Source organism: Lepus europaeus, chromosome 18, assembly GCF_033115175.1.
Source record: "Lepus europaeus isolate LE1 chromosome 18, mLepTim1.pri, whole genome shotgun sequence".
Classification (NCBI taxonomy): domain Eukaryota; kingdom Metazoa; phylum Chordata; class Mammalia; order Lagomorpha; family Leporidae; genus Lepus; species Lepus europaeus.
The window spans coordinates 70,128,592-70,151,213 of record NC_084844.1 but is presented as its reverse complement, the minus strand read 5'-3'; the positions used below and the strand labels follow the sequence as shown (position 1 = coordinate 70,151,213).

The following is a 22,622-nucleotide window of genomic DNA, read 5'->3' as shown; positions in this document are numbered from 1 at the left end:
TATGTTAACTGAGACCAGAATTATGATCCCAGGCAGGTGGCACTTAGCCTGCCACACCCCTCTCCAAGTATCGGAACTCTGTTGCCCTGCATCTATAGTAGCAGGGAGGATCAGAGCAAGGGCCCATTGTGTATCTTTAGTGTGGAGGCTTGTCATGTCTGGTACTCTCATGTTATGGCCATTGCAGTGTTTGACACAGTACGAGGCACTTGGCAATTTACATTAGATTTGAGTGGGGATTCATTATACTAACTTTAACACAAAATGAGAAGGCTTGAAAGTTGTTACAAAATTGTGCTGGTGGAAAATGACTGGTAGGAGGTGGAGGCTCATGGGTACTTGGTACCTTGTCCAAAAGGTGACAACAGTGGCTCATCTGGGTCTATAGCACACTTGGTACAGACATGTCTTCTTCAATCATGGCTTGGAAAAATCAGAGTATCCAGCAATAGCAGTTTTAGTTCATTTGCGGGTAGTGAGGGTTTGAGGATGCTGACCCTGGATGCTCTTGACAGGGTGCTCTTAACTGTAACAGGGCTGGCAGAGCTCCATCATGCCACTGTTGTCCACAACCTCTCCCTCCATGTTCTGTAGCAGTTAGAGGCCACCAGTGTGTCCAGGGTCTGACTGAACTGGTATTCATTCTCTAGGCAGAAGGCACCATTGGCAGAGTGGGAGGATTCTGGATCCAGATATATGGGAATTGCACTTTTTATGTCCTGCTGATGTGGGGACAGCCATCCCCATGTGTGTAGCCCTGATCTCTCCTATCTTGCTGAGACTGACGACAGTTGATCCCTAAGTACTGCCTATTGTGTGCTGAGACTGTGTAAATTTTTCCCATTCCTTAATATGACCCTATGGGGTGAGTGGGCATGTGCACTTGGTGTGTTTGTGTTTGGATCATGGGTCTTTGGGCAGTCAGCACTGACCTCAGTAGTGGTCAATGGGGCCTGCAATGAATGCACTAGACAGATGAATCCTGTGAGTGTGGCAATTTAACTGGAGGCCACCCAATGCAAATTGGGTGAGAATCTGCCTCTTTGTGGACCAGGGAGGTGAGACATGGACCTTTTCTGTTTAGCTCTCCCTCTGACACTTCTATTGGCTAAGTCACCCTTCCAGGTGTCTAGCACCTCTCATCCACCTGTCTATAAGGCTGTCTGTGCCTCTGACCAGATGGTAGGAGCTCTGTAAGGGGAAGTGTATTGTGATTCTCTGGAGCTGTGTGATGTTGAGAGATTTTTCTGCCAACTTCAAAGAGGGCTGGCCTCTGATAGCTGGTGGCTATGGAGTTTCAAACGATGAGCTGAGGCACAGCCATCTTCATTTGGTGAGAGTTGCTGGATAGCTCCAACCAGAGCTTTTTATTATTTAATCTAGTATTCAACTAGTAACATAACAATTAAGAATGCACAGCCAGACTAATCACTGTAGAAGAATAAGAAGCAGGCACAAACAAGTGAGATAAGTGTCGTGTGACATATGTAGAGCTTTTTGGGGGTGAGAGAATGCAAGATTCTCTCTCTCTCTCTCTTCCCACAACAGTGCCTCTAAAATAATTAAGTAGGGGCCAGTGCTTGGTACAGTGGGTTAAGTCACTATCTGCATTGCTGGCACCCCATATGGATACCCATTCAATCCCATACAGCTCCCTGATTATACACGTAGGAAAGTGGCAGAGAATGGCCTGTGTCCTTGAGCCTCTGCAACCATATGGGAGACCTAGAGGAAGCTCCTGGCTCTTGGTTCAGCCTGGCTCAGCCTCACCTATTGCAACCTTTTGGGGAGTGAACAATTACATAGGCATCTCTCTCTCTCTCTCTCTCTCTCTCTTTCTCTGACTTTCAAATAAATAAGTAAATATTTTTAAAAGGCCACAAATGTTTTGCATTTGTTTGATGTTGCTTTTTCTTTTTTGTTATGGATGTATTTTATTTGTAAAGCAGAATTGAGAGAGAGCAGAGCAGAATAGATAAGAGAAGAGAAAGAAGCAAAGTAAAGAGAAGAGAAGCAAAGCTAGCAGAGGCGAGGGGAGGAGAGGAGAGGAGAGGGAAAGGGAGAAGAGGGGAGGAGAGACGAGACCTCCAACTTCTGGTTTAATGCCCTACATGGTCACAATGGTTGGGGCTGTCTAAGGCTGGAGCCTGGAACCCCATCCGTGTCTCCCAGTGGGTTTGCAGGGGGCCATGTACTTGGGCCATCCTCTGCTGCCCTCTCAGAAGCATTAGCAGGAAGCTGGATTAGAAGTGAGGGAATAGGCACCTAAAGCAGTTCTCATAGAGAATACCAGCATCACAGATAGCAGCTTAACCCATTGTGCCACAATCCCAGTGCTTTGATGTTGTGTTTTCTTAACTGGAATCCATGAGTATCATTTTCTTTATGGGCCTCTATAAAAATGTTTCTATGTTTTGTTTTTATTTTATTGAATAGAAAAATATATTCTATTGATATAGAAATAATTATTTTAAAGTCTTGACTTATCTCACATGTGTTGGTTTTGTGATATTCTCCATTATAATCATAATCATTAAAATCAACTTTATAGAGACAAATCTGACCATTACAAACAATATTTTGTGGCCATTACATTTCAAGCATCCTTTCTTATTGACAACAGTTTGTCCTATGATTAACTGTTTTTATAGGATAAAAATTTATTATCCTATCAAGTTTAGAGTTTTTGCCTTATAAACCACTTTTCCTAATGACTTTATATATTTTTAAAAGTATTCATGCTGCCTACTGCTTTTGTCATTTATTTTTCAATGAAAACTGTGGATAAGAGTGACAATTGAAGACCAGAAAGATTGTGAATGGGAGAGAGGAGGCTTATATTTGGGGATTTAAACCATGGAAATGGCCTCATGAAGAATGGACAATCTTACTGTGTTAATCAAGTTAAACTATGTTCCATAATCTGTATATATGAAATACATGAAACTTGCATACCTTAAATACAGTTGAAAATCCTAATTTTCCAGAAGAATTAGTTATTTAGCCTAGATTATTTCTTCAGCACCAGTGGTCATTTAAATGGAAAGTCATTGAATAAAATTTACACCTAAATTAACATAATAAGGTCTTGTACCTAAATACCATTATTTCTAGAATGGCTTTCAGGGCACAGAAGTTTTAATCATTATGATACCCAATTTTCTAATAATATGCTATGTCGGGGCCAGTGGCCCTGGCCCGACATGAGATGCAGCAGGCTGAGGCTGTCCCTTATCTAATCCTGTTTCCAAGACTTTTCGTCCCATATTCCTGCAGGCAGGATGTGACTTCTGATGAAGGTTTATGATGTTCTTTGCTCTATCAGCAGAGCTTGTACCCTGATCATTGCTACTTTGTAAACTTGCTCTATCCCTGTGCTATGCATGATTGCACACAATGAATGTTATCTGTATGGGGTCTGGGGTATATATCCTTGTCTTTCTGTGTGCTCGGGGCTGGAGTCTGAAGGGTTTCCTTAGGGAGACTGCCTCCAGTCCCTCATCGCCGGGCCCCCTACTTTGGCTTGGAACGCGATGAGGCAATAAACGTGGTGATGAATTGACTGAGTGCTGCGTGTCTCCATGTGGTTTGTCGGGTGGCCTCCGACAATGCTATAAGTGTTTGGCTCTGGATAGTTAAAGATAAATATTTTCTGTTGTAGAATTTCATAGCTGGAAGATACACGGAATGACCAGATGTAAAGTCAAAACAATCTGGGGTTGGGCCAGCACCACGGCTCACTTGGCTAATCCTCCATACATACCCTGGTTCTATTCTTGGTTGGGGTGCCAGATTCTGTCCCGGTTGCTCCTCTTCCAGTCCAGGTCTTTGCTGTGGCCCGGGAAGGTAGTGGAGGATGGCCCAAGTGCTTGGGCCCTGCACCCTCATGGGAGACCAGGAGGAAGCACCTGGCTCCTGGCTTTGGATTGGCACAGCATGCCGGATGTAGCGGCCATTTTGGGGGTGAACCAATGGAAAAGGAAGACCTTTCTCTCTGTCTCTCTCTCTCTCTAACTCTGCCTGTCAAAAATAAATAAATAAATAAAAATCTGGAGTTGGTGTTAAGCCACTGCTCGCAATGCAGGCATCCCATATCAGTTTGAGTTCTAGATCATCTGCTTCCAATACAACTCCCTAGTAATGTTCCCAGAAAGGTAGAAGATGGCCCATATGGTTGAGCTCCTGCCACCCATGTGAGAGACCTGGATGGAGTTCCATAATCCTGGCTTTGACCTGGAGAAATGCTAGCCATGTGGCCATTTGGGTAGTCAGCAGATGGAAGAGAAATTTCTCTCTCGTTCTGTCTCTCCACTTAAAATTCATCGTAATTCACAAGTGTGTTAGTATATTTGTGTCCTTTAAGCCACATTAAAGATATGGATATTATTTTACAGAAAAAAGAATAAAATTTGTAAATGCCTTTTTCAAGTGGAATTTTTAAAAAGATTCTCATTTAGCACATCTGTGTGAGAGATGCTTTATGTTTTCACATTTTTCTTTCTGTAGTTTCAGATAATGTGAAACCCCTCATTCCCATGCATTTTCCTCATCAGTGGCTAGTATAAGTTTTTAATGTTATGGGGTGATTTTCTTAAACACATTACACTGTACAAACATATTTTGCATTTAAAGTGTGTTTTATTTCTAGATTTTCAGCATGTATTCTGTTCCATTGATTCAGATTGCTTCTGTGTTGTCACTGTTGCTGAATTATCTTGTCTAACTCTGTAAATCCTTAGCTTCCTCTCAAATCTGTTTGATTCATGTTCATTCTTATATTCCCTTCTCTTTATGTACCACTCTTGTATTACCTATTTAATTTAATTTTATTTTTTCTTATCTAATTCATTTTTATTGAATTCTAATTCTTTTTCTTTTGGGTATTTACATAGTAATTAATTATTATTCATAGTTGAATTGTTCAGGTTCTGACAAATTTGTTCTTTCACAATCTAATGTTTTATTTATGTCAGATCATTTTAATGCTATATTTTTGTTTTTGCTGTTTGGTGATTATTTCTTCCGTGTATCTTCACTTTGCTTTTTTATTCTCTGTTGCTCTGTGGGTGAATTGCAACTGTGCCTATTCCATGTTCATGTTGGAACACAATTGCTCTATGCTGTTTTATGGAGAGGGTTCTATGTAGGTTGTTAGGAGACAGGCAGGGAAGAATATTCTGGCATCATATTCTAAAGTTTCGTATGAGTTTATGAATTGTACTAAACCATGGCTCTTCTCTATTTTCTGGAAGCTTCCTTTCTGCTATTTTTTCATCATATGTTAGAACTTTCTGTTTACCTTGATTTTAGTTTTTCCAACATTCACATTGGGTTCTCCTCCCAGTGGAGCTTCCTCATTGTAGATCTCTGCTCAGAAACAAGTGCATGTGCTTATGACTTTTGTGAGTTACTTCTTCCTAGGCCCCACCAGCATCAATGAGCCTTACAGAAAACCTGCTACTCGTGAACACATCTTAGCTGATTTCAGCTTTTCTCTTAAAGGCATCCCATCAAATTTCTCCTCAGGATGAAGACTTCACTTTTCTTGGGAATTTTGAACCTTGGATACTTCTTACTTTTTTTGGAAAAAAAAAACAATTGTGTTGTGGTTATGCGTATTGGCCATATACATATTTAGTCCTTTTGAGGAGCTATTTACTGACATGGAAAAACCACTTTGAAATAATGATCTTGATACCACCCTCCACATATATGGCCCCAGCCTCATCAAGGTTCTTCTTAATGGGAAATAAACTGAAAATTCAGGCAGGGGCTCATGGTTTATTAATAAAATAATGCCTTCAAAGACTCAGTGGGCCTTGTGGCACTTTGGCTCCAAAGAGTACCTTGTTACAAGTCATTTTCATGATGGACACAAACCATTTTTTTATTACTTCTCTCATGGTCATGATACTTCATCTAAAATGAAAGGAAATGCCCTTAGCACAGTGGAAAAGTGATAGTAAGAAATATTTCCTTCAATGTGGTCTTTAAACTAGAGCACACTATTTTCTTTAAAAGTCTTAGTCAGTTTTTATATCAAAGTCTCATGAAATTGATTGCTTCATGCTTGGAGTTTGAAAGCAAATTTTCCCATCCTAGAAATCATCACATTGCTGAACACTATTTTCTTACTATTATTTCATGGAATCATCTGCTTTCACATTATTTCTGTCTACTAAATAAAAAGTTTACCAAATATTTGCGCCTGCATAGAAAAATCTTCTCAAGTGTTAATCCTCTGAAATAAGTTTCCTGATTAATGATCATATTTCGAGACTCGTTTTGTCTTTGCTAAGCTTTCTTTTCATGATACTCGTTCATGATATTCTTTGCTGGACAGGGGAAAGTAGCTCCTGTGTGGGTAATAAGTCACATCTGGAATATCAGAGACATGGTAAGATCAAAGTATGCATGTACTACAAACCATCCGAAGAGTAGCTGGTCTGAGGTGCAACAGATTAAGACAGAACTTTGGATGTCACATACAACCACAGAGTGCTGGGGATCAGTCCCACCTCTGCTTCTCCTCCTCCATCGTCACACTAATTCTAGTGGGAGGCAGATAATGACCATACTCTGCCTCCCCTCGTGGTCATCGTGTTTTCCTTTTTTCTCTCTGGTCGTTTCCTTCTCTGCCTCTTCTCATCTTTCTCGCTGGGGCGCTCTGCGGTGTAACAAGGACGAACCCTCTTCCTCACCAGGCCCGCGCCTTTCTTGTTCTGCCCGCGCTGCTCCATTTCTCTCCGGCCGCCGCCGCCACTGCTGCCCAGCTGGTGTCGGTGCCTCGCTTTTCCCCCAGTGTCGTTCCTGCAGCTTATGGCCCAGGCCGCCTCGGGTCTTTCTGCTCCAGGTAACCACATCCGTCTTTAAAAATTCCGCTGAGAAAGAGAAGAGGCTTTACCCGACCCTTGGCCCGTTGTCTCACGGCGAACTTTCTGACCAAGTATACAGCTACCCAGAGGGCCTAGAAGTGCTGTATAGAGAGCAGTTCGACTTCAGTTTGGCAGCCGAGCTGATGATAGGGGGTTCCATCTCCTAACTTGACCATGTGCATTGACTGGACGCTGGAAGAGCAGAAGAGGCACTCCAGTAATGGTATACTGGTGTCCCAAGTGATGGCTTAACCCGCTGGACCACAGCACCCTTTCCCCAAAGTAATGCCTTCATAGCTTCCTTGGTGTGACCTAAACTAATTTTGGAAAGTAAACTTGACCTGAATTTGAAAAAAAGAAAAAAAAGATGATGATGACTGAAGTATTTTGATACTGCCAGCCACATGGGAGTCCCAGATGGAATTTGTTGGTCTTGGGTTTAGACTAGCACAGCCCTGGCTGTTGCAAGCATTTGGGAAATGATTCAGAGGATGGAAGATAGCTCCCTTTGTTGCTCTGACTTTCAAATGAACAAATATAAAAATATTTTTAAAGGTTCATAAAATAAAATTAAATATATGATTTTATCTTGGTGCAATAACAATTTGGAATTCATAAACTGCATTTTTAGCTTGCACACTTTCCATATATTAAAAAAATGTCTTTTTTGCCAATAAACTATACCAAAATAAACTCATACTTTTAAGTCTCTTTCCATGAACTTTCCGAATCTCCCCATGTCTCACCCACTGCAATGTAAGGCAGCCATAACTGATGTTCCCATCCAGGTAGTAGACTTACATTCTGAGTATTTATGGTGGCTGAAAATAAATTTTGATGCAGTTTTAATTTAGAACCAGAGTGAAAAGTTTAGAATACAGTGAGAGTGGACATGAGTTTAAAGTGCTCTTTTTCTTTAGGGTTTTAAGCTAGTTGACTGAATAACAAAAAAATAAAGTTTAGACAAATATTTCTTCTAAAATGTTTTTAATGAGTTCTAGAAATCCTGATTCATACCACTTGCTACTTAATTATCTTCATTGTCCCAACTTGGAGAAATGAATGTCTAGGTTATACTCTCATGCAGTGTTGGCTAATAGTTTCTGTAATGCCTTTCCAAAGGCTTATTGACTACATTTTGTCCTCATTTGGTAAATTAAATCAATGAAAATGAAAGATAAATTATGTATGTGGGGATTATCCATAAGAACACCTGTAAAATTTATGATCTGCAGTCTCAATTTGCAGAGTTTTCCTCATTTAGACTGTTTAGCCCTGGCTTTCTTTCCCCCTTAGTATAACAAATCAGTGTGAATCTTAGAGATTGCCATGCCTTCTCTTGTCCAATGAAAACTGGGTTAGATTAGCACTTCTCTACATAAGATTCTAGATTTCTGAGTGCTTATTAAGCTAGTTATGGGGGTCTGCTTGCTTGACTCACAATTTGAAAGAAGTTAATTGGTTACTGAATGTTAACATTATTGTCATTAGCAGTATTGCTAAGTATTTTCTTTGTATCTTATTGTTCATTTTATTCTTGCTTGATTTTGATGTTTTGAACATTTACAGCATGAAACTGGAATCTATGGACTGTTGTGCATTTGAAGGTCTATATATTTATTTTAAATTTCATGTCTGTGAACAGTGCTAGTTTTTCCTTTGCTTTGTTTTTAAGTACAATCAAATTTCACAAGGAAGTGACGGCTGGCAATGCATGTACCTGAGTGTAGACAGGCAATCTAAACAGTAAAGTTGGGCACTCTGGGTTTACTGGTAAACAGTGCCAAGTCTATGAGGGAATGGATAACAAACATCTTTAGCTTCCAATCAGTGAAATTTCTCTTTAAACGTCCAAAATTTTGGGATTGGTCCAGCCCTAGCTGTTGCAGCTATTTGAGAATATTTAAATCATAAAGATGAGAGGTTTAACAATTAATGGAAAATCTTTAGTGTAAAAGACGTATGCATGTATTTCAAGAAAATTTTGCACCACAATTAACCTACCATTTCATTCAATATTTCTTGTTTGGTATTTCCTAATTCAAACTAACTCTATATACATGTAAAGAAATACTTTGGCTGGCTGGCACCACTGCTCACTTGGCTAATCCTCCACCAGGATTAGGGTGCTGGTTCTGTCCTGGTTGCTCCTCTTCCAGTCAAGCTCTCTGCTGTGGCCCAGGACGGCAATGGAGGATGGCCCAAGTGCTTGGGCCCTGTACCTGCATGGGAGACCAGGAGGAAGCACCTGGCTCCTGGCTGCGGATCAGCATAGCGCACCACCCATGATGGCCATTTTGGGGGTGAACCAACAGAAAAAGGAAGACCTGTCTCTCTCTCTCTCTCTCTCTCACACATTAACTCTGCCTGTCAAAAAATAAATAAATAAATACTTTGTCTTTCTAATTTGAAACAATTTAAGATGTATTACTCACCAATTTAAGGTAATGTATTACTTCCTAATAGCTCCACTTAGCATGACAAAATATCAATTCAAGTATTTCCAGATTATAATTGTATTAATAAACTACTTTCAAAGATCATAATATTAGTTGTGATGGTAATTTAAATATTTTAACACCCCTTAACCTTATACAGCAAGATGGTGTTCTGAGTTTTTTTTAAATTATAATTAGATCTATCTATCTATCAATCATCTATCTATCTGTGAGCTACAGTGTGAGATTTTATTCCTTGACTATAATATGTACCAATCAAATCAGAGTTAACAACATTCTCCCTTCTATGACATGTGGATTTCAAAATTAAAATACTTGGGTTTCTTTTATTTTTGTCAAACGAAAAATCAACTCTCACTCATGGTCTAACTACAGTTATGAGTTTTACTCATTTGAACTTCCAATGCTTTAAAAATGAAAAACATATACTTGAAAAAAGAGTCCCCCCCAAAAGAATCCAGAAAATATGCTAGAATTCTCCCAACCACATAGACTAAAGCTGAGAGTGAGCTTAAGGTAATCTTCAAGTGAAGGTATGAACATGGTAAAATGGTACCACAGCTCATTGTAAATGAAGCCAGATACAATTTTAAAAGGATTACTATTATACACACAGAGGACATTCCTGTTGAAAAATTGAGGTGTGCCAATGCCTGTCTCTGAATGTCCTGATGATGCTGTTGGTCATGCTCCTGAGGATGTTACACAGTGCAAGGATGCTGACTTGTGGGTCATAGAACCTGGAAGTGAAGGGAGATGAGGAATTCATCCAAAAGGTCTCTGAATCCATCTGCATGGGAAACACTGTCTAACAACTAAATAATTAAATCCCATGTATCCTTGCTAAGCTGTTTCTGAAGTAGGCAAGTGCTGCAGTGATAATTATGTTTTAATTTGTCTAAAAGCTCTGTGGAGTTTGTGGCACTTTCAGCTTGTATGGATTTTCTGTAGATATAAAGATCACTACTTCCTCTAGCACACAGGGGTCAGTCTGCCTACCTGAAATGACTTGGGAACCACTGCAATGAAATGAGAGAAAGTCAAGGGAGCACACTCCCTCCGGCTCCAGCAGTCTTGAAAATGCACACACATTGTTATGTCAACATGATGATTTTTATTGGGCATCTGCAGTGTAGCTGATAATTTGAATCTCTGAGGGAATTTGGGTAGAATCTGAGTTGAAGCTTCTTACACACCCTCTTTATCATATTTTGAAAATTAAAAATTTGCTATCACTGCAGTAGATAATTCTAAAGTGCTTAAGAAAACAAACTGTGTTTAAGAATGATTTCATTCAATAGAAACAATATGCTATTAATAAACTAATTAAAAGCCATTTCATTGAAGCCATATATTCTATTAAGAACTGTTTTGTTTTAGAAGATTGTTATTTTGTGCATTTACTACAAAACATACTGCCAGATGCTTCATAAGCTCTGAAACATGTAAGTACTGAGATTACATACTCTAAGCAATAAAATTATGTTTTAAGCATTTTATTAATTGCAAAAATCAGTAGCCTTCATATACACAAATAATAACCAGTGTGAAAATATAGTGATAGGGAAACAATTGATAATAGCAATAAGTAAGACAAAATATCTAGGAAGAAACATAAGAAGAGTTCAAAATCTAAATAAAAAATATAAACATTTCTTAAAAATATAAAAATAGAATTGAACAAATGGAAAAACATCTTGGGTTCTTGGATAATCTTATCCAATGATTTTTGAATGCCAGTTCTCACTAAGATAGCTGATAAATGTAACAAAATTTTAATAAAATGGCAAGCTCCTCGTGCCCTGAGCTAGAAAAATAGACATTGATGTTCATGTGGAAAAACGAACATGGTAGAAAAACACTGACAGGAAGATACGATGTGGGGGTGGAGAAACAGAGACCAGCACTACCAAATATCAAAACAGGGTATAAAGCCTGTTTGGAAATGGATTAGTACTGGCACAAGAGCAGATAAAATAAAATAGGAAGTCCAGAAATGGATCCAACTATGTATGAAAATCTAGACTATGATCAAAGAAGGGTTATTTCAAATTTCTGGGGGCACAAATGGACTGTTTTAATAAAGGGAGTGAGGTAACTGTATATTTGGGAAAAAGGTAAAATTATATCCATTTTCATGCTTGTAGGAAAAAGCTCCAAATAGATTAGAGGTCTAGATGCAACTATACAAGTACCAGAAGAAAATGAATGACTTTCTCCAAAATACCAGTGTATGTAGATTTCTAACTATAATTTAAAGTTCAGAAGCAAGAAGATATATTTGAATACACAAAATTTTAAATGACAGAAGCTACAGACAACAAATTACAAAAAAGGGTTAATATCCCTAACATATAAAGAACATCTAAAATTGAGGAAATGCTGAAAGTACTATTTCAAAATAGTAAAAGACCTACCACCTCCCCCAAAAGAGATGTAAACATGAGCTTTAACCATAGGAAAAAATACACAATTTCACTTATGAAATTGAAATTGAAACTACACAGAGATGCTTCTTCTCAGCCAGCAGATTGGCAAATTCTTAAAAGCTCACTAGCTCACTGTTGATAGGAAGTATGCACTCTCATATATGGATAGGTACAATGTAAAATGGCACATCTCCATGAAGGGGAGAGGGTGTTGTTAATAACTAACCAAACCTCACAGTTATACTTCAACTTAGGCATCCTCCTTCTAGGCATTTACCTTGAAGATAAACCTTCAACACACAAAATAAGCTCGTACACATTTCTGCAATATGGCATTATTGATCATAGTGAAATGCAAGTGTGAGAATGATCTGAATGTCTCAGAGTACTCCTCACAATGGGGGATTAGACAGTTGTGAAAAATTAGATTTCTCTAACTCCAGTGGACATTTTCTTAAAAAAAAAAAAAAAAGCTCATTGCTAAAAGTATGTCCAACATGCTACCTTTCCTGCAAGCAAGGAGAAATAACATAAATTTGCTTATTTTAGGAAAAAGAAACACACACAAGAAGGCTAAGCTATCAATGAAATGGGGAACCAATGGAAGTGATAAGAAAGGCAATGTATCCTTCTGAGTCTTACACTTTTTGGAAACTAATAATATAAGTACATTGAAATGGGGATTGAGAGAGCAGAGAACTGTTTCTAGTAGCTTCAAGTCAAACATTTTGACCATATGCTCGTATTTTAGGAAAAAAAGAACTGTTGATGTATGCTAATTTCTGTTCATTTGATCTGATCTATAGAGTGACTTGGAGTTAATAATTCTGCAACTATGTTATGTGTGTGGTAGGACCAGAAAAACAAGTCAGAATCTTCATGCTGGAAGTCAGATTCTTGTTGTAGAAGAAGGGAAATTCAGCAGTGAAATAGAGGAAAGGATGAAGAACCTTGTTAAGTAGGCTTGATGTTGGATGTCAGCACAGTTTCAGAATTTTTACTACATGTATGAACAACTCCTTGTGTACATGTAGACTGTGCATCTGTGTGGGTGTGCATGCACCCATGTGCACATGTGTGTATGCATATTTTTCCTAGTGCTGTCTCCCTGAAAGGTTGACAGGCAACGTTGCAGCTCATGGCTTCTGAACTTCATGCAAAATAAACAAGGATCCTGGAGAAATATCTGGTTCCACGGCTGGCATAGGGAAGATCCATGAGGATTTTGGAATATCTTGTTGAACAAGAAAATGTGTTTTTAAAAGCTAAAGGACCATGTTGAAAGCACACAGGAGCCAGCGTACAGGGGCCCTGACCTGCCAATCTGAGGAAGTTTTATCACTGAGATATTGATGCAGCACTGGATTATAATGCACTGAATAAAATTAGAATCTATACTCATAATTGACATGGGAGAGAGAGAGAGAGAGAGAGAGAGAGAGAGAGAGAGAGAGAGAAACATTTCTTATAGGAGAAAAGAACAATGTGGACAGACTGGAAGATGGAAACATAAGGCTTTACAACCATCATAGCAAAGCCCGATCAGGACAAGAACCAAGTTGAGACCTGACAGTGTGATAAGAGGCAGGATATTTGCATGGGTGTAGCATGTCTCCCCACAGATCTCTTACTAGTACAAGAGAACAAACAGGGACTCCATAGTGGAAAAGATGGACAACAGTTGAGTCAGGGGATCAACGGCAACCTCACGGATGAGGGGCAGGTGCACACCTCATGCTGGGGGTGGGGCGGGGGAGGGAAGAGGGACCCGTCATCATGCACTCATATGCTGTCACTTGCCAGGGAAGTGTGAGCGAGCATGAGTAAACCCCATGAACAAATATATTGCTGCCTTTGTCATGAAAGGTAATGAAGGAACTGTTCCAGACTAAAAGGACCAAAGAATACAACTAAGTGAGAATCCTGAACTGGAGAGAGGAGCTTTAAGGGACAAGATCAGACAAGTGAGAAAATGTGAATGGTATATTAGATAAAACTATTGTGTCCATGGCAAGTGTTCCAAATTTGAAAACTGTACTGCGGTTATATAAGGGAATGCCCTTTGTCTTAGGAAACACTAAAGAAGTATTAAGAGATAATAGGAAGTATAAATGAACAATTTATCAGGTGATTCAGAGAAAGCAAACAATGCAGAATGTTCAGATAAAGGCAGAACCATGACAATGTGTGGTGAAAATATTTTAAAAAGTGGGCATCTGGGAGAAGAATATAAGGAAATGTTCCATATTGTAATTTTTCTCTAGGTTTGAAATTCTTACAAGGCAGTTTTTCAAAGAAAATGATTAAAACAGCTTACTACTTCAGACTGTTCTTCATTCAGTCAATTTGAATTAGTAAGAAACGGCTCCAATTTATCAAGTAGTGCCCTGGGGGACTGTGAAAAGTTCCTATCCTGGTAGCCACATGGTCCCTGTGAGTGAACCACATGGCAGGAATATCTGTTGTGTGATTCTCCTGGGACTTCTGACTTCTATAAATTGAGGGAGTGTGGTTGGAAAGAAAAGCAGAAGTTTCCTGCTACTTGAGTCTAGAATGAAACAGAATTTATACCCTTTATATCTGAGAGCAGATCAAGTGGAAATGTCAATGGGGAAATCCGGGTCGACTTGAATTCCCACAATGACTAAGTGGTATAGACCCAGAATATGGTGACCTAGACCTGACCTCAGGGAGAAATCACAGTCAAGTCAGTATCTCCTATTTCCAGGGTTCTAAATAAGGTTGACTCAGCAATTCATAAACCTCAACATTTACAATAAACACAAAGCTGAGTCACTATATATTTTACAATCAGACAGTGCAGTAGCAAGCTGTTTCTCAGGACTATGTAAGAGCATTTAAGTATTCTTTATTCTTTAAAATATATATATTTATTTAAAAAAGTAAGAGAGAGAGAGAGAGAGAGATTCTGTCAACCACTGTTTTACTCCTCAAATGGCCACAACAGCCAGGGCTATAGGACTCCATCCTAGGCTCCTACATGGGGGTTTCAAGGACTTGGGCCACTATTTGCTGCCGTCTGAAGCACATTAGCAGGAAACTAAATGGAAAGTGTAGTAACTGAGGCTGGAACCAGCACTCCTGTATAGCCAAACTCTTCATCACAACGCTGGATCCTATATATTCTTCAAAAACATAAATTCAGTTAAAGAAATAATTTGCCAACCTAAGGGAAATGTATATAGCCACCTAAAATCTATCAGACTTAAAAAATGCAATATGCTCATTACTCACCTTGGATTTCTTAGTTCTGGAAAATGCTCACTACATTTTTTGTAAAAGTTATCCTTCTCATTAACTAAGAGAGATAGTACTGGTTTCCTTCAACCTATTCCATCTTTCTGGTTACAAAAGTAGACACACTTTCATCTGAAAGGTACAGAAATCGTAGAAGTTGTCTGGCCCAATTTCTCATCCATTATAGGTGTTTCCTTCCCTCCCTGCTGTTATAGACTACAGCATTACACATTGCAAACAAACAAACAAACAAACAAATTGCTATACAGTGAGTCAATTCATCGCAAATAACAAATACAAACTTTAACTCTGATGTTGTTGATTGTATGACTTTGAGCAAATAACTTACCTCTTTGGCCATAGTTTATGCATAAAATAGAGCTTTCCAAGAAGAGTAAGCAGAAGAGTGAGGGAGCTCAAAACCATATAACTCAGAGAATGGTTATGAGACCCGAGGAGATGCTGAGTCTAGATTTGGAACTGGGGTGTATATGATAACAGCCTTGCCATTGTGATAAAGGAGAAGAGTGAAACTTGGATTACATGTCTGAGTTGATAGAATTAAACTCAATGGACAATAGAGCCAGGGAAGTAGATGGTAGTTTAAAATACTAGGGGCTAGTTTTGGCCAAACAGTTAAGACATTTGCATTCCATATCAGAATATTTCAGTCTAATCCTTGCTTTTAGCTCCTGACTCCAGCTTCTCGCTAATGCAGACCTGTGGGGGGGCAGTAGTGATGGCTCAAGCAGGTGGATTCCTACCACTCATGTGAGAGACTTGGACTGAGTTCCTGGTTCCTGGCTCTCCACCCCTAGCTTCGACATTGCCCCAGTCCTGTCACAGGTATCTGTGCAGTGAATCTGCAGATGGGATCTTGCTTTCTGTGTCTATCAAATAAATAAATAAAAAAATATTTCTTTAAAAGTTTAAAAATACTAGGGAATCTACTAAAAACTGAACTGTGCTGCATGGAGAGGACCATTTCAGGGTTCACTGATGGAGTCAAAGGAGATCCCGGATAATTCATGACAGCCAAAATCCAGTGCTATCCAAGAGTCCGGGGAGATAGGTAACCAAACAAACAACCAGAAATTAATGTGATTCTTTGTTCCACTTGGTGAAAGGTTGAACTGACCTTCTCAAGAAATTAAAGTAGGCTCTTGAGTCCTATTAAGAGTGAGGTCAATTAAAGACCCAATTATTTTTCACAAGAATGCCTGCCAAACAAGACTTCCCCAAATCCGTACTTTACAATAAGTTCTTTATTTTTCTGGGTGATGTAAATGTGGAAAAATCATCAGCACATGAAATTTAGGCAACTGCATAGGGAAATTCCATAGGATAAGCCAGTGAGTCAGCAACTCCTTTCATTTGGTAAACAGGTAGAATATTCTGACTTCTTGAGGTAGCTGGTCCAGCCAGGCAACCCTGCTGGAGGTCTCTTCAAACTGTTTCTTTGCTGGTATTTGGTTCAGAACTCTCCCAGTGTTGTTAAGTATCGTTTTCCTTTTTACTTTTTTAATGTAGTTAGACTCTTGTTTTTTTTTTGTTTTTTTTTTTTTTATTTAGTAAATATAAATTTCCAAAGTACAATTTATGGATTACAATGGATTTCCCCCCAACATAATTTCCCTCCCACTCGCACCCCTCCCATCTCCCACTCCTTCTCCCATTCCATTCACATCAAGATTGATTTTCAATTATCTTTATGTACAGAAGATCAATTTAGTATATATTAAGTAAAGATTTCATCAGTTTGCACCCACACAGAAACACAAAATGTAAAATACTGTTTCAGTACTAGTTATAGCATCACTGCACATTAGACAACACATTAAGGACAGATCCCACATGAGATGTAAGTACACAGTGACTCCTGTTGTTGACTTAACAATTTGACACTCTTGTTTATGGCATCAGTAATCTCCCTAGGCTCTAGTCATGAGTTGCAAAGGCTATGGAAGCCTTTTGAGTTCGCTGACTTTGATCTTATTCCAACAGGGTCATAGTCAAAGTGGAAGTTCTCTCCTACCTTCAGAGAAAGGTACCTCCTTCTTTGATGACCTGTTCTTTCCACTTGGGATCTCACTCGTGGAAATCTTTCATTTGGTCATCTTTCTTTTTTTTTTTTTGACAGAGCATCTTGGCTTTCCATGCCTGAAATACTTTCATGGGCTTTTCAGCCAGATCCGAATGCCTTAAGGGCTGATTCTGAGGCCAGAGTGCTATTTAGGACATCTGCCATTCTATGAGTCCGCTTCCCATGCTGGATCGCTCTCTCCCTTTTTTTGTTCTATCAGTTAATATTTTCAGACACTAGTCTTATTTATGTGATCCCTTTGATTCTTAGTCCTATCATTATGATCAATTGTGAACAGAAATTGATCACTTGGACTAGTGAGATGGCATTGGTACATCCCACCTTGATGGGATTGAATTGGAATCCCCTGGTATGTTTCTAACTCTACCGTTTGGGGAAAGTCAGCTTGAGCATGTCCCAAATCCAATAACTTTATACACATATGACTCTTTTAACACTATTTGCTCTAACCCTGCAGGTCTGAAGATGAATCTTGGTGAGGAAGACAGGAGGTAGAATAACAGGCTCCTGGAGTGTGTCCTTGACCTCTTCATCCTACTTCCTGCTTGGCACACACTCCAACTCCATCTGTCCCCATGTCAGCATGTTTCACAAGCCTTGGTTTCTGCTCCACATCAGCAGTCCAGGTCCCCAGTGGAACTTCATGTGTCTGATACACCCTCATTATGAGCTTTTCTGCCTTTTTCATTTGTCTTTTTAAAATCCAAGTTGAATTCCTCAAGAGCCACATCAGCATCTTTGCCAAAGTCTCTTGCTTTCCTCGGGGTGGCTTGTTTGCAGAGACCTGTAGTCATCTAAACCTTTTATGTCATCTGTATTGTGCAAGTGAAGTCACGGACTTAGCCCTAAGCTCTCGCTTGATTTTCTGCAATGTCTCTCCAGCTCTAGTTCCCACATCTGACCCTCCACAGAAGACATGAATCTTTCAGATTCTCAAGGAAGCATTGTGGCAATGGAAGAGTAAGGAGTTTGGTCCAAGCCTGCAGCTGCTCATAGGGTGACCTAGGCCGTGTACATAACCTCTGAGGCCAAGGGCAGACAGATGTGTATGTCCTCACAGAGCTGTTATGATGAATAGATGAGATGATGTATTTTAGATGTCTTGGGTGATGACAGCTGACTCCTGGTGATTATTCTGGAAGTGTTGTTCCCTTCCTCTGAACTTTCTCTCCCTCCCCTTCAGTTTCTGAACCTGCTTTCACCTGTTTTTCATAATTCATTCAAGGTACAAGTTCTTCTTAGTCTTGTTTCTTTGGCAGAGTTGATGTCCAGCTAGGTAAGTCAAGAATTCACCAGGCTTCTGCTTGGATGGGTCCCGCTCTATCAGCATCATAGAAATCACCCTTCATTGTCACACTTGTTCCTTCACTGCTGCTGTTGCAATCTAGGTCAAGACCTCACCCATTTCCTCCAACTCATCAGGTGTTGAAAACTATTAACTCTAAAAAGTATTTGAAACATAATGAACACATTTTCAGCGTATTGCATGTTGCTCTTGTGATTAGCTTCTGGTTCCAAAAGTCATCTTTTGTGTCATAGGGATGATTGTTCTCACCCTGGAGAGCTCAGCTCTGAGGAATCTTGATGGGAAAGCTTCATGGGTAGGGGAGACCAGAACAGAGTTCTTTCCACAATGTCTGGAATTTTGAGGGGCAAAATTGAGCTTGGCAATTTTGAGTTGGCTTCCTCAAATCACTGCTCTTCATTCACTTCCAGATGCAGGACTTGGCTGAAGTATTTTGCTTCCCCAGTATTTCAAAGAATTTCTTTACTTCCTCCATTTAAAAAAAAAATGTCCACCCCAGGGCCAGCACTGTGGTGCACCAGGCTAATGCCCTGGCCTGAAGGGCCGGCATCCCATATGGGCACCGGTTTGAGACCCAGCTGCTCAACTTCCAATCCAGCTCTCTGCTATGGCCTGGGAAATCAGTAAGAGATAGCCCAAGTCCTTGGGCCCCTGCACCTGCATGGGTGACCTGGAAGAAGCTCCTGGCTCCTGGCTTCGGATTGGTGCAGCTCCTGCCATTGCGGTCAATTGAGGAGTGAACCATCAGATGGAAGATTCATTCTCTCTCTCTCTCTCTCTCTCTCTCTCTCTCTCTCTGCCTCTCCTCTCTGTGTTACTCTTTCAAATAAATAAATAAATATTTTTTTTAAATGCCCACCCCAGGCAGGCACTTGTTGCAGTGTTTAAGAGTCTACTTGGGATGCCCACAGCCCATATCAGAGTTCTTGGGTCTAAGTTCCACCTCTGCTTCCAGTGGCAGCCTCTGCTAATGCATACCCAGGGAAGAAACAGATAATGGCTCAAGTACTTGGGTCCCTGCCTCCCATATGGGAGGCCTGAATGGAGTTCCAGGCTCCTGGCTTCAGCCTGACCTAGCACTGGCTATTGCAGTCATTTAGGAGTGAACTAGCAGGTGGAAGATCTCTCTCTCTCTTTCTCTCTCTGTCTCCATCTCTTACTGTCTCTATTTCCCTTTGCTTTGCAAATAGGAAAAAGTAGAAATAAAAATACTCACCTCTCTGGGTTTGGAAAGGGATAGCCACTTAAGTTAATTATTCATCACAATGCATTTCACTTTCTCTTCATTTTCAAGTTCATTTTCCACCTGTTGTTACACCTTCTTCAGGGTGGACCTGACCTAGACAGTACAGATGAGTGCTTCTAACAAATCTGAAACTATGTTGGGCAAAATACACTTGCCAGTCTCTAGGCTGAGTGTGCATCACCCGAGTGGTAGGAAAGGGAAGAATTACAGCATGGATCACAAGCTTCCACCACTGTGCTCAGCCTCATCTATTAATTCATTCTTAAGGGACAGTCTGTGAAACAAGGCCTCTCCAAACCTCACATACTGACCCCAGGTTGATTCTCCAGGTTTTTCTGTTTAGGTTCAGACTTCATCCACAGCTGGACATATACACACATCTGAAATACCACATCCTTTCTTATCACTCAACAGCAACTCTGCCTGATGTTGTGTGCCAATTTACAGTGATCTTTGAACAAAGCCAATGTTTTTAAATGTGCCTTTTGTTTTCAGATTCTCTACCAAAAGTCTAAGACAAGCCCCACATACACACTCACCTTCAATCACTTAACAGTTTTAAACATACTTTCAGAGAATTTCTTTGGAACCCAAGACTGTAATTCTGCATCTAGGTCATCAGTCTGAGAAAGCACAATAAGATTCTGATTTGATAAAGGATTCAGAAATAAATTTTTAAACTTAGCAAATCAAAATATGATAATCTGTGTATCTTCTGATCCCAGAATATCAGGGGCCGATCTACTTTATCAACTTGAGTTCCATTCTCCTTAGAACACCTATGTCACAGACCACAGTGCCTCCTACATTTTCATTCTGTCTTATGCCTCTCTGAGTCAATTTGTAGCTTTATTTGATGGCAATATGCTGCCAAACCACATGGGGTGTCTGATGGTATGGACAATGGCCTTTTGTCACCCAGCACAGTCCTAGTTCCATTTGGCAGCAAAAACGCTGAGACAGACCATACCCTTGTGGTGATCAGAATGCCTATGAAGCCAGCCAACATTTCTATATGGAAGGGATAGGGAGGGAAGTTGCATCAGTGGTTGACCAAAGGTCACAACTGGTGGAATGTTTTGTTCCTGGGCTCCAGGGGTTGAACCGAGGCAGAAGCACATCAGAAGCTTGTAGGCAATGGGCATGGAACTCCCCATCACCTCATGCCAAATGGTGACCAGAACAGCTGGGAGCAGAGTGATAAGCTCATATCCCACAGCGATGGCAATGTGGAGACGAACTTGGAAATAACTGAAGTGGAAAGGTCAGGGGGAGTGTCAGCATCTCTGTGTGGGCTAAAATATGTCTGAGAAACTTCACTGCAAGAAATAGGAAGGCAAAGCAGAAATCCTGGGAATTGAAGTGGAGATGCTTCCAGAGATTTACCCCAGCTGAAGGCCCTCCAAGATTCCCCAGTCCTGGTTCAACTCGTCTCTGATCATCAGCGGATTCTGTTAGCTTTGCTCATATTGCTCTTTAGTCTCAGCAAGTTGAGGAAGCTACTACTAATGCAGTGCTTATGGGAGAAAGTCTTTGGCAATGAGAAACAGAGGAAAAATTTTCCCCTGTTTCTCCTATTTCTAGGATACTCAGCCAAATTTCAGCAAAGTTATTTTGAGTGAATAGTCCAGTGTTCATTATTTCTTCCTCACTTAGTTTCATGGTGCTCATGAATGCACTCACATTAACTGAGCCAGGTCCATGGGAAGCATATAGGCAGTCATGCATGCCTGAGGGGCCACTAAACTTAGTGATTAATGGAATCAGTGAATCAGGGAAACAAAAGGAAGGAGTTGAAATTGATAGTGTTCACATGGATATTACCATCAACACAAGAGCACCTTCAAGAGCGGATGACGGCGAGAGGGTAGGTGGAGGAATAGAAAGTCTCATTGCTTAGTAGCTTTGGGGCTTGTTTTCCCTCAGTTTTTGCTTGCTATGTTGTGCCCATTGAAGAAGATTGTCACCTCCAGATTTTCCAATATTAGCAATAGATTAGGAATCCTGTGTCCAGAGAGGCAGTCAGGCACTTTAGCTCTAACTCACTCCACCTTCTTAAGAATTTTTTTTATCTCCATGCCACCACCATGTCTCAGACAACACTACTCCTTCCTTTACATGCTTGTCCAGTTAGAAAACAGGATATCCTAGAAGGGCACTCGGCAGAAGTAATATGAGATAGGAATGCTGTGAATCTAGATAAGGCAATATACAAGATGTGTTTACCATCCTGGACCACAGGCCTCCTCCACAGCATCTCAGGTCTCGTGCCCATGACCTCAGCAGAATCTCAGCACCCAGATCCCATGTTTTTTATGCCATTACTCAAGTGAACATACCCCAGAGAGAAATACAAATTCAGCTTTCATGCACAAACTCATCAAGGATGTGATGTGTGTGATGGTTGATTTTAGGTGTCAGCTTGACTAGGCTAAGTGATGGTTGGGGAAAAAAAAACATTATTTCTTGCTGTATCTGTGAGCAAGCTTCTAGAAGAAATTAGCACTTGAATCAGTAGACTTGACAAAGAAGACCACCCCTACCAATGTGGGCAGGCATCATCCAATCTTCCCAAGGCTACACATAAACCAAAAAGATGGAAGAAGGGAGAACATGTCTGATCTGAGTCATCCATCATTTATGCTCTTGGAAGTGCTAAGAGAGAGAACTGGGAGAGAGAGAAATATTTGTAGATTTATATTCATAGATATTGGTGTAAATATACAGACAGAGATTGATTTGGTTTCTCTGGAGGACCTTGACTGATGTTGATACCAATAATGGTTCTAGGAGAACAGAATTTCATGAGTTTTCTGAATTGTCTCTGGAATTTTTTGAACTAGTACTCTTTTTTTTTCTTTCTTTTTTTTTTTGTATTTTTGACAGGCAGAGTGGACAGTGAGAGAGAGAGACAGAGAGAAAGGTCTTCTTTTGCTGTTGGTTCA

General features: G+C 40.1%; 1 protein-coding gene across 14 annotated transcripts in view; it reads left to right on the top strand.

The window, feature by feature from the left end:
• The window catches only part of LOC133777341 (zinc finger protein 717-like), a 100,060-nt gene that overhangs the window by 26,200 nt on the left and 51,238 nt on the right, over window positions 1-22,622 (top strand). The window contains exon 5 of one of the 14 annotated variants that reach the window (XR_009868530.1): window positions 8,995-9,234. The exons of the other annotated variants lie outside the window; for them this stretch is intronic. The gene's annotated coding sequence lies outside the window, so the exon portion shown is untranslated. Of the gene's footprint in view, window positions 1-8,994; window positions 9,235-22,622 lie in introns of those variants that run through there. 14 annotated transcript variants of the gene reach the window in all.